The following is a 13,285-nucleotide window of genomic DNA, read 5'->3' on the forward strand; positions in this document are numbered from 1 at the left end:
TCTCTTTGCTTGCAGAACAAGGCAGTGTAGTCTTTCTTCCACTTCTTTTTTTTTTTTTAAGCATTAAGGACAGATTTCACCTTAATTTTATCTGGCCTATGACTCTGAAATGATTTGCTAAAGGCTCTATTTATTTTTGCTGAAAGCATCAAATGCATTGATTTGAAATATGGAAATATTCAAGATACTCAGCAAAAAGATCATCCTCATAAAACAGCGTACCATGGTTCGGGGAAGCGTCTGTTGAGGATGGTGTGAAGAAGGAGAATTTTATTTAATTCTTGAAAGCAATTTTTCTTTGAGAGGAAGAACTTGCCACTGTTTGGCTTTAGTCCCAAACCTGCTCTTATGATGAAACACCAGAGTACGGTTTATCATATCCTGATGGCGACACATCTGATTTTGATTCTATCAAATACAGAGAAAACTGTATTGCTGGGGAGGGGGATGGCTGAAAGAGGAATGTTTGAGCCTCCTGAGAAAGCTTTCTTTCTTTCTTTTTTTTTTTTTTGTGGGCGTGAGAGGATGTTCCACAGACAGTGGGGAAAATAGATGGAAAGGCCTACATTACTAATAAAGAGACATTCGCACAGTGATGCCCAGACAATTGTGTGACTGACGTCCAGTGTCTGTGGTGGGCATCTGCTACTACAAGATGTTGGGCAGTTCCAGGGTAGGAGTGAAGGGACTTGGCTGTCCTAGCTGTCAACTCAAAACCAGTCATGTCAAGTCTGTGTTTGGTAGTTCCCAGCATCTTCTCAGTTCTGAGTCTCGTCTCTGGTTGGCTTGGGGTGCACTAGCCTGGGAAAACTCCAGGCTGAGCTCTGCCCAGGGGCAGGGGGAGCCATTTCCTCCAAAAGAATCCAAAAGCCATCCCCAGCTAAAAGAAATTCCAGGTGGTGGAAAACCTGAGCTGCAGCAACTCTGTAAATGAAGCTGGGAGAGCAGCTGGCCTGTGCCAAGGGTGCCTCTGCCGAGCTGAGTGTTTTGCTGTCGGAAACTGCGATTTGAACTTGGGATGTGCTCAGTTGTTAAAAGATACCGGAAGCAGACACTTCCTGGAAAGGGATTCCATTGCAACTAAATGGTGTTCAGTTTAGTTACTTGGGACCCAGAGAGGGAATTTTCATCTGTTTGGATTGTAACAGGATCTCTGAGTAGGGATGGGTAGACGTTTGTAGAAGAGTGGGAAGGAGAGGGGCTGGGGAACAGAAAAACTCAACCCAGAAGTAGACCTGGGCTCCAATAGGTACTCAGTGTTTTACAGATCAGGCCTGAGAAGGGCACATCTGCAGCAGAGGAGAGAGGGTGTTGCCTGTTGTGTTCCCTGGGAAGCAGACTCTGGTGGAGAGATCAGTTTGCAGAGTTTATTAGGGGTGCTCTGGATTAACACCTGTGAAAGAAGAGAAAGTAGTGGGATTAGGCAGGGGATAATCTGAGCTATAGTGTAGTCAGAAAAAGGCCTCTGTTGGCCCTGTGGGGAACTCTAGAGTGGGGATAACCTTTGCAGAGTTGTCTGGGGTTAGGGTGAGGGCCCAGGTCTTCATTTCTCTGCATTGACCCCCAACAAAGGGGCACATGCTGGCTGGGGCAGCTCTCTTCCATCAAGTAGATGATGCTGGGCTACAAACACTCCAGTAAGCTGGCGGAATGAGGACTTGAATCCTGAAGGGAGAAATGGAGAGGCATAACACAGTATCCACTACATTGACCTAGAAACAAAGCCAAAGAATTTTCTCTACAAGGGAGCCAGTGATAGATGACATACTAATTTGCTCTGTCTTGGTATCATTTCTAGCCAATTCAAAACATTTTTTTTTTTTTTTACTGTGGTCCAGGCACTATGGATACACAGATGAATAAGACAAGTTCCTTGCCTTTGAGGGACCCATGGCTTGGTGGAAAGACAGATGTATCCAAAATTAACCAACACTCAATATGACTATAGAGATATTGAACAGGTAAAATGGGGTGCAGAGGGGCTGTCAGCTTAATCAGTGTGTGATATCCCAAGTTGTCTGCAGTATTAGCAGAAAAGAAACACACTATAGTTTAGAAAAACAACCATCTCATGAAGTTCCTATTATCCCATTAATTTTGGAGGAGGGGTTTTCTCCTACTGAGCAGCAATACAATTGTTGATAATGTCACAGAAGCCAAATTATTTCTAAAAACATTTAGACTTCCTTTTGGATAAATAAATGTTTGTTGATTGAAATCTTAAGAAAAGGGGGGAAGAAGGAAGATGGATGACAACAAGGGGAGGAATTAAAACAAAACATGTCATAGCCACTGTAGCGGAAATGGGACTAGAACTCACATTTTCTATCCTTTCTTCAGCATTCTTTTTCCTTTTTCTCCAGCACTGAATATAATTTTCCCCTGCAGTAGCTTTCCTTATATTAATTGATAGCCTTTTTGCTGGAGTGCCTTCTCTGTGCTTAGTTAGACAAAGCCTCCTAATGATCATGGACTTGATCCCCTCTGAGAGGCCATCAGCCTTGCTCTGTTCTCTTGCTGCAGAGTAGCATTCTTTTTGAGGTGTGCTACTGGTCCCACTGGAGAGCAAGATGAGAGAGAGTGAGTAAATCAATGCAAACAGATTAAGAAGACTAAGGTGGGAATTCAGAATATTTATCAGCTGTGCAGCATGGCAACCAACCAATCAGGCTGAGAACAACCAGTACAGCCAAAGCTGTTGCAAACAGGCTGAATGGTAGGCTTATTAACCAAATGATAGTGCTCATCTTTTAAAAATTATTTGTCTATAAACAACATTGCTGTTATTGTTGTTACCATTGAACCACTTGTTTTTTCTACTTGGCTAAGCCACTTAACTATAGCATTAACCAGGAATTAAGGGTGAACCCCTAAAGCAGGATTAACATGTTTCAACTGTGGGTGAGAGGTCTGGGAAGATGCTAAAATTATTGATGGGACTTGCAGTGAGCTTGCAGCGGCTGCAAATCTGAGGCCTGTGTTTATATCCTTGTTCCTGTGTCTCTATAAAATGAAACCAACAATGTTTCTTGATTATACCTTACATTCATCATAATGACACTCCTATGGATTCACAAATAAGCTTATCTTTAATCTTAAAGAGATATTATAAATTTAAAGAAATAGAGAAAAAAATTGAGAATGATGTAACCCCCCCCCCCCAAAAAAAACCTGTAGTCTCACCTTCCAGAATTACAAATCCTCACATTCAGTCATTTTTTCCCCTTCAGATGTGAAGTAAAATTCGTTTCCTCTTGATGATTTCATGCTTCTCCTTCCCTCCCCAGAGGCAAACAGCACAGATTTCTTATGTCTCCTTCTGGCCCAGTGGTTCTCAACTCTGGATGCACATCAGGATCACCTGGGAATCTATTAGAAATCCCTGGTGCCTGTGTCTCACTGCAGACAAATAAAATCAGAAAGGGGAGAAGGGTAAGAAGAGGAGAACTCAAGCATTAGTTTTTTTCCAAGTCAGGGTGATTTTTATTTGTTACTTCAGTATGATTTTCCAGATTCCTAAGGATTTTTTGTGTATATTTTGGACCCCGTATTTAATGTAGATATGGATCTGTCTTAGTTTTCTATCTCCAAACTGGGGAGTGCTAGGTGACAAAGGGAAGGACTGTAGCTTACCTTCTCTTAACATAGCCTGCATCGGTAGTTTTTAAAGCTCCCCAGATGATTCCACTCTGCAGCCAAGACTGAGAACCAAACCACTGTCTAGCTCATGGTTGTACTTTTTTTTTTTTTGTATATGCGTTTCTATGAACAATGCATTTTATTGCTTGTATATGTATTTTAGAAGAATATGCACATAAACTCCTAGTGTAACATTCTGAACCCTTTTTATTCAACATTGAGTTTTTAAAAATTATATTGAAATAATTTTACACTTACAGAGAAGCTGTAAAAATGGTGTGAATTTCCCATATACCCTCAACCCTGTTCCCCTACTGTTAACATCTTGCATAATCATAGTACAATATTGAAATTAGGAAGTTAAAATTGGTAAAATACTATTAATTAGTCTATAGGCCCTATTTGGATTTTGCCAGTTTTCCACTGATGTCTTTTCCTGGTCCAGGATCCTACGTTACACTTAGTTGTCATGTCTCTTTAGTCTCCTCCACTCTGTGACATTTCCTCAGTTTTCCCTCGTCTTTCATGACTTTTGCACTTTTGAAGAGTACTAGCCAGTTATTTTGTAGCATGTCCTTTAATTTGGATTTGTCTAATGTTTCTCATTTTTTTTATTGAGGTTTTGCATTTTGGGCAAGAATTCCACAGAAATGATGTTGTGTCTGTTATATCAGGAGTTCATGATGTCAATGTCTTATTACTAGTAATGTTAACCTTGATCACTTGCTTAAGGTGGGGTCTGCAGGGTTTCTCCAACGTAAAGTTACTATTTTAACCCTTGTAATTAAAAGTGTCTTGTGAGGAGAAACATTGAGGTGATGTAAATATCTTGTTTCTCATGATGCTTTTGCACACTAACTTCATCATCCATATTAATTTGCTAGGGCTGCCATAATAAAATACCACAGACTCAGTGGCTTAAACAACAGAAACTTATTTTCTCACAGTCCTGGAGGCTAGAAGTTCAAGATCAAGGTGCCAGCAGGATTGGTTTCTCCTGAGGCTTCCCTCCTGGGCCTGTAGACGGCCTCACTATGTCCTCACATGGCCTTTTCTCTGTGTGTACATCCCTAGTGTCTCTTTCTCTTCTTGTAAGGACACCAGTCCTATTGGATTAGGGTCCCATTCTTTATGATCTCATTTACCCTTAACTACCTCCTTTAAAGGACTTGTCTCCAAATACAGTTACCTTGGGGTTAGGGCTTCAACATACGAATTTTGGGAGGACACAGTTCAGTCCATAAGAGATAGCATCCATCAATGATTCTTGCCTGCAACAACTATTAGTTACTGTGGTCTTTGCTAAATAGTGTTTTTCGGTTTTCATCATTTCTTTACATTTATTCATTGGTGTTCTACTGCAAGGAATAGCTACTGTTTTATTTATTTGCTTATTTATATATTTATTTATATCAGTATAGATATTATTTTCCTTGTGGGTTGTAATCCATTACTGTCATTATTTTATTGGTCAAATTCTCCCAGATTTGACCATTTGAAACTCCTTTGAGTTGGTTCCATGTCCTTTCAACATGCCCTATCATTTTCTGAGCACTTTCTTACTTTCTGGCACTCCAAGATATGCCAGGCTTATCTTATAGTTTCCCTGCTTCAACTTTGAAATGGCCATTTCTCTACGGAGCCCTGATTCCTTTTATTGGAGAATGGTATTTAGGAGCCAAGATGTGGGTGGGTGCTAGGTACGCTTGTTGCTACTGGAGCATCATTACTTCCTCATGCTCTCCATAAACGGAGGTAGGGAATATATGTATGTATGCTTACACGTGTGTAACACATCTATATTTACTTCTCTTCCTCTTCGTATGTACATATGTTAAAAGCCATGAATTCATACTGATATTTCCTCTAGTCTGACACTCCAGAGTTCATTCTAGCTTCCCTCTTTTCCTTATTTGTAATTCCTTCCCCCAACAGTGAGAAACCTGTTTCTCATTATCCATGATAAATTTGTGTGTTTGCTCAGTCCTAGCACACACATAAAGTAGTTTTGGAATTGCTAAACTAAAGCCCTGTGAAAAACAATTTACTAACTAGAGAACAATGTAGAGTTCTTTATGTCTTTAACTTTATGGTATATAATCAAACTACTGTTTAAAATTTTTACTTAGGTTATTTTCCCTTCAGAGTGGTTACATTGTTCACTTGTAATAACTTAAACTCATTTGTTACTGATTGTGGACCATCTTGACCTCTCTTCACATTCTGGTTTTAATCATTTTTTAAAGGATCATCAAAGCATTAATGCAGTTCTGAAAGCCAGAACTGAACAAAAAGTATGCTCATAAAAATGTCACTTCCCTCTCATCTCCACTACTCATTGTGTTCCTCTATTTCCCCCCACTCTGTTCCCACAGATAGGGGATGCCCTCTTGTTACCCAATATCCTCAGTTTCTAGTTTATCCTTTCTCCATTTCTTTTGAACCATTGAGCAGATAATCTATATTTTCTTATATCCTCTTCTTTCTCACATGAGGGGGAGCATACTGTGCTTTTTTTTTTTCCTACTTACCATTATGTCTTGGAATCTATTCCATATCAGTACGTAGATATCTTCCTCATTCTTCTTTTACATCTCCATATAGTACTCCATTGGGCAGATGCTTCATTTATTTATTCAACCAGTCTCCCATGTATCAGCATTTAGGTGGTTTCCATTATTTTGTAAATCTTGTACGTATGTATTTTTGTATTGTTAGATGTTTTTCCCAGAAGAGATATATTGCTGAGTCAAAAGTTAACTTGTATATGTAATTCTGTACATATTGCTAAACTTCCCTCCAGTAGAGTTGTACCAGTTTGCATTCCCACCAATAATGTATGAGGCTGCCTGTTTCCTCACAGCCTTGTTAACACAATTTGTTGTCATGCTCTTAAAGTTTTACCAATCTGATAGGTGAGAGATGGTATCTTAGTATTGCTTTATTTTGTATTTCTCTAATTATGAAAGAGTTTAAACATTTTTCTTAATGTTTAAGGGCTATTTTTATGACTTACCTGTGAATTGCCTGTTGATGTATTTTTCTGATTTTTCCATCAGGTTTTGTTTTCGTTGTTCTTTGTCCTTCATTTTTTTCAAAGATTAAAAAAATATTAATAGTGGTTTTATATATATACACACACACACACACGTATAAATCACAACACTTGCCAATTTATCCATTTTAAGTGTACAATTCAGTGGCATTAAGTACATTAATGCTGTTGTGCAATCATCACCAATATCTATTTCCAGAACTTTTCCATCATCCCAGACAGAAACTCTATAACCATTAAGCACTAATTCCTCATCACACCCTTCCCCCAGCCCCTTGTCCTCCCTTTTTCAGGAATTATTTATGTATTAGGAATAGTAATCCTTTTTCTATGATATACTTAAGAATTTTTCTCTCCATTTGTCAGTTGTCTTTTGATTTTGTTTATAGTGTTTTTTTGGCCATGCGAAATTTTATTTTTTTGTCATTAAAAAATTGAAGTATAGTTGATTTACAATGTTGTATTAGTTTCAGGTGTACAGTAAAGTCATTGTTATACCTATATATATTCTTTTTCAGATTCTTTTCCATTATAGATTATTACAAGATATTGAATATAGTTCCCTGTGCTATGCAGTAGGTCCTTGTTGTTTATCTATTTTATATATAGTAGTGTGTATATGTTAACCCCAAACTCCTAATTTATCCTTCCCTCTCCCCTTTCCCCTTTGGTAACCATAGTTTTTTTTCCTATGTCTTTGGGTCCATTTCTGGTTTGTAAATAAGTTTATTTGTATCTTTGTTTTTAGATTCCACATATAAGTGGTATCAAATGACATTTGTCTTTCTTTGTCTCACTTCATTTAGTATGATAATCTCTAGGTCCATCCATATTGCTGCAAATAGCATTATTTTGTTCTTTTTATAGCTGATTAGTATTCCATTATATGTATGTATGTGTATATATATACACACACAATGGAATATATATATGTGAGTGTGTGTATATGTCTATGTGTGTGTGTATATATATGTGTGTGTGTGTGTATGTATATATGTGTGTGTATATATATATATATATATATATATATATATATATATATATATTTTTTTTTTTTTTTTTACATCTTCTTTATCCAGTCATTTGTTGATGAACATTTAGGTTCCTTCCATGTCTTGGCTATTAATAAATAATGCTGTGATGAACATTGGGGTGCATGTATCTTTTCCAATTAGAGTTTTCTCTAGATATATGCCCAGGAATGGGATTGCTGGATCATGTAGTACTCTATTTTTAATTTTTTAAAGTTTAAGAAACCTCAATATTGTTCTCCATAGTGGCTGCACCAATTTACATTCCCACCAACAGTGTAGGAGGGTTCCTTTTTCTCCACATCCTATCCAGCGTTTATTGTGTGTAGACTTTTTAAAGGTGGCCATTCTGACTGGTGTGAGGTGATATCTTGTAGTTTTTATTTGTATTTCTCTAACAATTAGTGATTTTGAGCATCTTGTCATGTGCTTGTTGGCCATCTGTCTATCTTCTTTGGAGAGATATCTATTTAGGTCTTCTGCCCATTTTTTGATTGGGTTGCTTGTGTTTTTTGATATTAATGTGTATGAGCTGTTTGTATATTTTAGAAATCAGTCCCTTGTTGGTCACACCATTTGCAATTGTTTTCTCCTGTTCTATAGGTTATCTTTTCATTTTGTTGATGGTATCCTTAGCTGTGCAAAAGTTTTTAAATTTATTTCCCATTTGTTTATTTTTGCTTTTATTTCTAATTACACCAGGAGTTGGGCTCAAAAATGTATTGCTGTGATTTATGTCCAAGAGTGTTCTGCCTATGTTTCTCTAGGAGTTTTATAGCATCTGGTCTACATTTAATTCTTTAATCCATTTTTGTTTATTTTTGTACATGGTGTTAGAGAATACTCTAATTTCATTCTTTTATGTGTAGCTGTTCAGTTTTCCCAGCACCATTTATTGAAGAGACTGTCTTTTCTCCATCGTATATTCTTGCTTCCTTTGTCATAGATTAATTGACCATAAGTGTTTGGGTTAATTTCTGGTCTTTCTATCCTGTACCATTGATCTACATATCTGGTTTTGTGCCAGTACCGTACTGTTTTGATTACTGTAGCTTTGTAGTATAGTCTGAAGTCAGGATGCGTGATTCCTCCAGCTCTGTTCTTCTGTCTCGAAATTGTTTTAGCTATTTGGGATCTTTTGTGTTTCCATACAAATTTTAACAGTTTTGGCTCTAGTTCTGTGAAAAATGCCACTGGTAGTTTGATAGAGATTGCATTGAATCTGTAGATTGCCTTGGGTTATATGGCCATTTTAACAATATTGATTCTTCCTATACAAGAACATAGTATATCTTTTCATCTGTTGGTGTCATCTTAAATTTCTTTCTCCAGTATCTAGTTTTTGGAGTACAGGTCTTTTGCCTCCTTAGGTAGGTTTATTCGTAGGAATTTTATTGTTTTTGATGTGATGGTAAATGAGATCGTCAGAAAAAGAAATTAAGGAAACAATTTGTTTTTGGTGTATAGAAATGCAACAGATTTCTGTGTATTGATTTTGTGTCCTGCAACTTTACCAAGTTAGTTGATGAGCTCTAGTAGTTTTCTGGTAGCATCTTTAGGATTTTCTTTGTCATCTGCAAACAGTGACAGTTTTACTACTTCTTTTCCAGTTTGGATTACTTTTCATTCTTTTTCTTTGATTGCTGTGGCTAGGTCTTTTTTTTTTTTTCTTTTACGTTTAGATCCCTGATCCTTTTGGAGTTTATGCTTGTGGATAGTGTGAGCTATGGATATAATTTGATCTTTTTCCTTATGGCTAGCCAGTTGTCCCAATACTATTTAATAATAGTGTCTGTTTTCTCTGCTTATCTATAATACCACCTCATTCACATAGTAAGATCCTATAAATGCTTGTGACTAAAATGCATTGATATTATATACATATTACCAATTTATAAAGTAATTTTGGAAGAAGCAAGTAGCCTTCTAGATTCAAAAAACTTTTATTGAAAAAAGCTCCAGAAGTCACCTACGTCAACTGCCGATGACTCCTCACCATTATCAAGATAATCTCTTACCTTAGCCCAAGAAATTCCTTATGATCTTATCGGTGCCTGCCTTTCTAGCTTTTTGTCCTACCTCCTTCCTCCAGGACCCAGCACTGCATCCTACTGAACTTCTTGCCTTTTCTCTTCCCCATAATGCTGTTTCATGCCTCCAGGCCCCTACATGTGCTGTTCCATCTGCCCAGAATGCCATTCATTCTCCTTCTCTGAGTGGTTTACCATTCAAATGTTGTGTCACTTCCTTTTGGAAGCCTTCCCTGACCTTTCCATTGGAGCACAGAACCTCCTCTCTTGGGCTCTTGCAGTAACCAGGCCTGGATCTGCCCATGAGTTTCGGTACCACATCTACAAAGTTCTGTGGGAGTTTCTATCACAGACTGGAGTTTCTCAAAGGACAATATGAATTAGAATCTCCCAGTGAGTTTGTTAAAAATACAGATTCCTGGATCCATTCTTCTCATCTGTCAGGTCAGAATTTCTGAGGATAAGGTCCTGTAGTGTGCTTTTTATTTTATTTTATTTTAATTTAATTTAATTTAATTTTAATTTTAATTTTATTTTATTTTGATTTGATTTGATTTGATTTGATTTTTGGGGATGGAGTGGAGTGGAGGTAATTAGGTTTGTTTGTTTGTTTGCTTGTTTTAATGGAGGTACCTGGGATTGAACCCAGGACCTCATGCTTGCTAAGCATACACTCTACCACTGAGCTGTACCCTCCCCACCAGGGTGCTTTTTTAAACTGAAGCTTCTTTGGGTGATCCTCATACAAGCTGAAGTGAAGAATTGCTGCCCTAGATGTTGGCAAAGTAATCACCATATACACCATCACTCATCTGTTCTGGATATCCATTAAAATCTAAGTAGGTTCACACCTCTGTCGACATCATACCTACTCTTTTTCCTTTGCCCATCAGATAGAAGCTTGGTGAGGGCAGGGATTCTATCAGTGTTTTTTCATTGCATTCCCAGGGCCTGGTACAATACATGGCATGTAGTAGGTACCCAGTAAGTAACTGTTGAATTAACATTTCATTGTCCCTTCCACTGCATTGATCATTGTAATACTGGGGAGAGACTGGTGTAAATGAAGTGAGAGGCATGGGAACCAGGGGAGAACCCTGAAATGCATTGGAGCATGACCCGTGTGGTAGACCCAGAGCTCTGCAGGCAGCCATGGATGACAGCAGTGCCCTCAGAAGTTCTGTGGGTGCAAGGTCTTTAGGCCATTCTCTCTGGCTGTGACGACTGGGCAACTGGAGTCTAAAGAGACAGGAACACCAGTGTGAATTCCTCCTTCCACACCAACCTCAAAGTTAGTGGAGTTTTGGGATGAGGAAAGGGCAAGAAATGTCAAAGGCTTGTATTGTTGTGTGTCTACACAGTAACTCATAAAGCCTGGAGGACTATTAATAAGAATGACTCTTAAAACTACCTTGGGAAGCTAGTATGTAGACTTGCTATGAATCAGATAACCTAGGTTCATCTTCTAATTTGTGCTAGCTTTTTTTCTCTTTACTCAGTTTCTTTTTTGTTGTTTAGAAACATTGCTCCTTTTTACTCTAAACATAACAACAACTATTTACTAAAAACAAGGATGTTGCCTTACTCAATCACAGCACAGTTGCCAATATTAGAAAATACAGTATTGATTCAATACTATTACCAAATCCACATTTCATTTCCATCAATTGCCCCAATAATGGTCTTAATAGTTTTCCTGCCTCCTCTGCCCCCACGGAATCCAGTCCAGGATCACGTATTAACATTTAGTTGACAGATGCTGCTCTCCTTCTATCTGGAAGAATTTCTTAGCTTTCCTTTGTTTTTCTTAACCATGACATTTTTGAAGAGTACAAACGAGTTGTTTTGGAAGATGTTCTTCTATTTGGGTGTGTCTGATGTTTTCATGTGCATTTTTGTGAGCATAATATTTAACCTTTTGGAAGGCAATGGCTTTTTGAAGACACCTAATATGGCATAGCCCCAAACCTTTGGCTACCGTGAACTCCGTGGAAGTGGGCTTTGGAGGAAGCCCATCCAAGTTTCCTGTGTTACTAGGATATAGTTTCTTTTTTTTTAATTGAAGTATATTTGATTTACAATATTGTGCTAGTTCCAGATGTACAGCAAAGTGATTGCTTTATATATATGTGTGTGTATATACTTTTTCAGATTCTTTTCCATTATAGGCTATTATAAGATATTGAATATAGTTCCCTGTGCTATACAGTATAAAGTTGTTGTCTATCTGTTTCAGATATAGTCGTATGTATCTATTAATCCCGTACTCTTAATTTATCCGTCTCCCCCCTTTCCCTTTTGGTAACCATAATTTTAGTTTCTATGTTTGTGTTTACTCAGTTTTTTTATTGGTAAATGGGAGTAATTTAATTATACAGTCCCTGTGTGCTGGTTAAGATCATGCTAACTACCATAACAGAGACATCCTCATACTTCAGTGGCTTAACACAACTGAAGTTTATTACTTGATCATGTGAAGTCCAAATGGATGTCTTCATTAAGTGGGTGGTTCTCCTCTATGTGGTGATTTAGGGACCCAAAGCTCTTTTCCATATTGTGGCTCCACAACACCTAAGGCCTTACAGCCCTTTACTAGAATCTCTGCATCCATTGAACAAAGGAAGGAAAAGTGGGAAAGCACACCAACTCCTAAAGTGCTTTGGCATGAAAGTGACACATGCCACTTTCTACCCACATTTCATCAGGCTGAACTACTCACATGGCCAATCTAGGAGCAAAGGAGTATGGGAAATATAGTCTAGCTGTGTACTCAAGAAGAAAATGGCTTGCTTTAGAAGTCATCACAAAACATGATGGTTAAAAACAACAATCATTTATTTAGTTCATAACTCTGTGGGGCAGCAATTTGCACTGGGATCAGTGAGGCAGTTTTGTTGATCTGAGTCAGGCTTACATGATCAGCTGCCTCGTGCAAGTGTGGTCAGCTGCTGTGTCGGCCTGGGAATGGTTGGTCTAGGCTGGCTTTAGCTGGGAAAGCATGTCTTTGCTCCATTTGTCCCTCACCCTCCAGTAGACCAGGCCTGGTCTGTTTACATGGCAGCTGGGCACAGTCCCAAGAGCAAGAACAGAAGTCTGCAAAGTCTGTTTAGGCCTAGGCTTCAAACTCACAATGTGGTTTCTGTCACATTGTATTGTGTAGTACTTGGAATCAAGGAGTGGAGATAAAGAAGCTGCAAAGAACTGTGGGTATTTTTGCATCCTATCACTAAAGAAACTGTATTTGACTAAGCAGGTTGTCTGTAACATGCTTAACAGAATACCTGACACCATAGTAAGTGTCCAGTAAACTTAGCTAGCATCATCCTTATTATTATTATTTTTCAAATACTTATTATGTGGCAGGTTCTGTACTGTATGAGACAATTTACATGCATTGTCTTATTTAATCACCACCACTATCCCACTTTACAGACGAGGGAACTGAGGCTCTAAAAGATGAAAGAAGCTACTAAAGGTCATTCAGCTGGTAAGCGACGGTGCCCAAGCTTGTGCTCCATACTGGCTTGGGT

Source organism: Camelus bactrianus, chromosome X (assembly GCF_048773025.1).
Source record: "Camelus bactrianus isolate YW-2024 breed Bactrian camel chromosome X, ASM4877302v1, whole genome shotgun sequence".
Classification (NCBI taxonomy): domain Eukaryota; kingdom Metazoa; phylum Chordata; class Mammalia; order Artiodactyla; family Camelidae; genus Camelus; species Camelus bactrianus.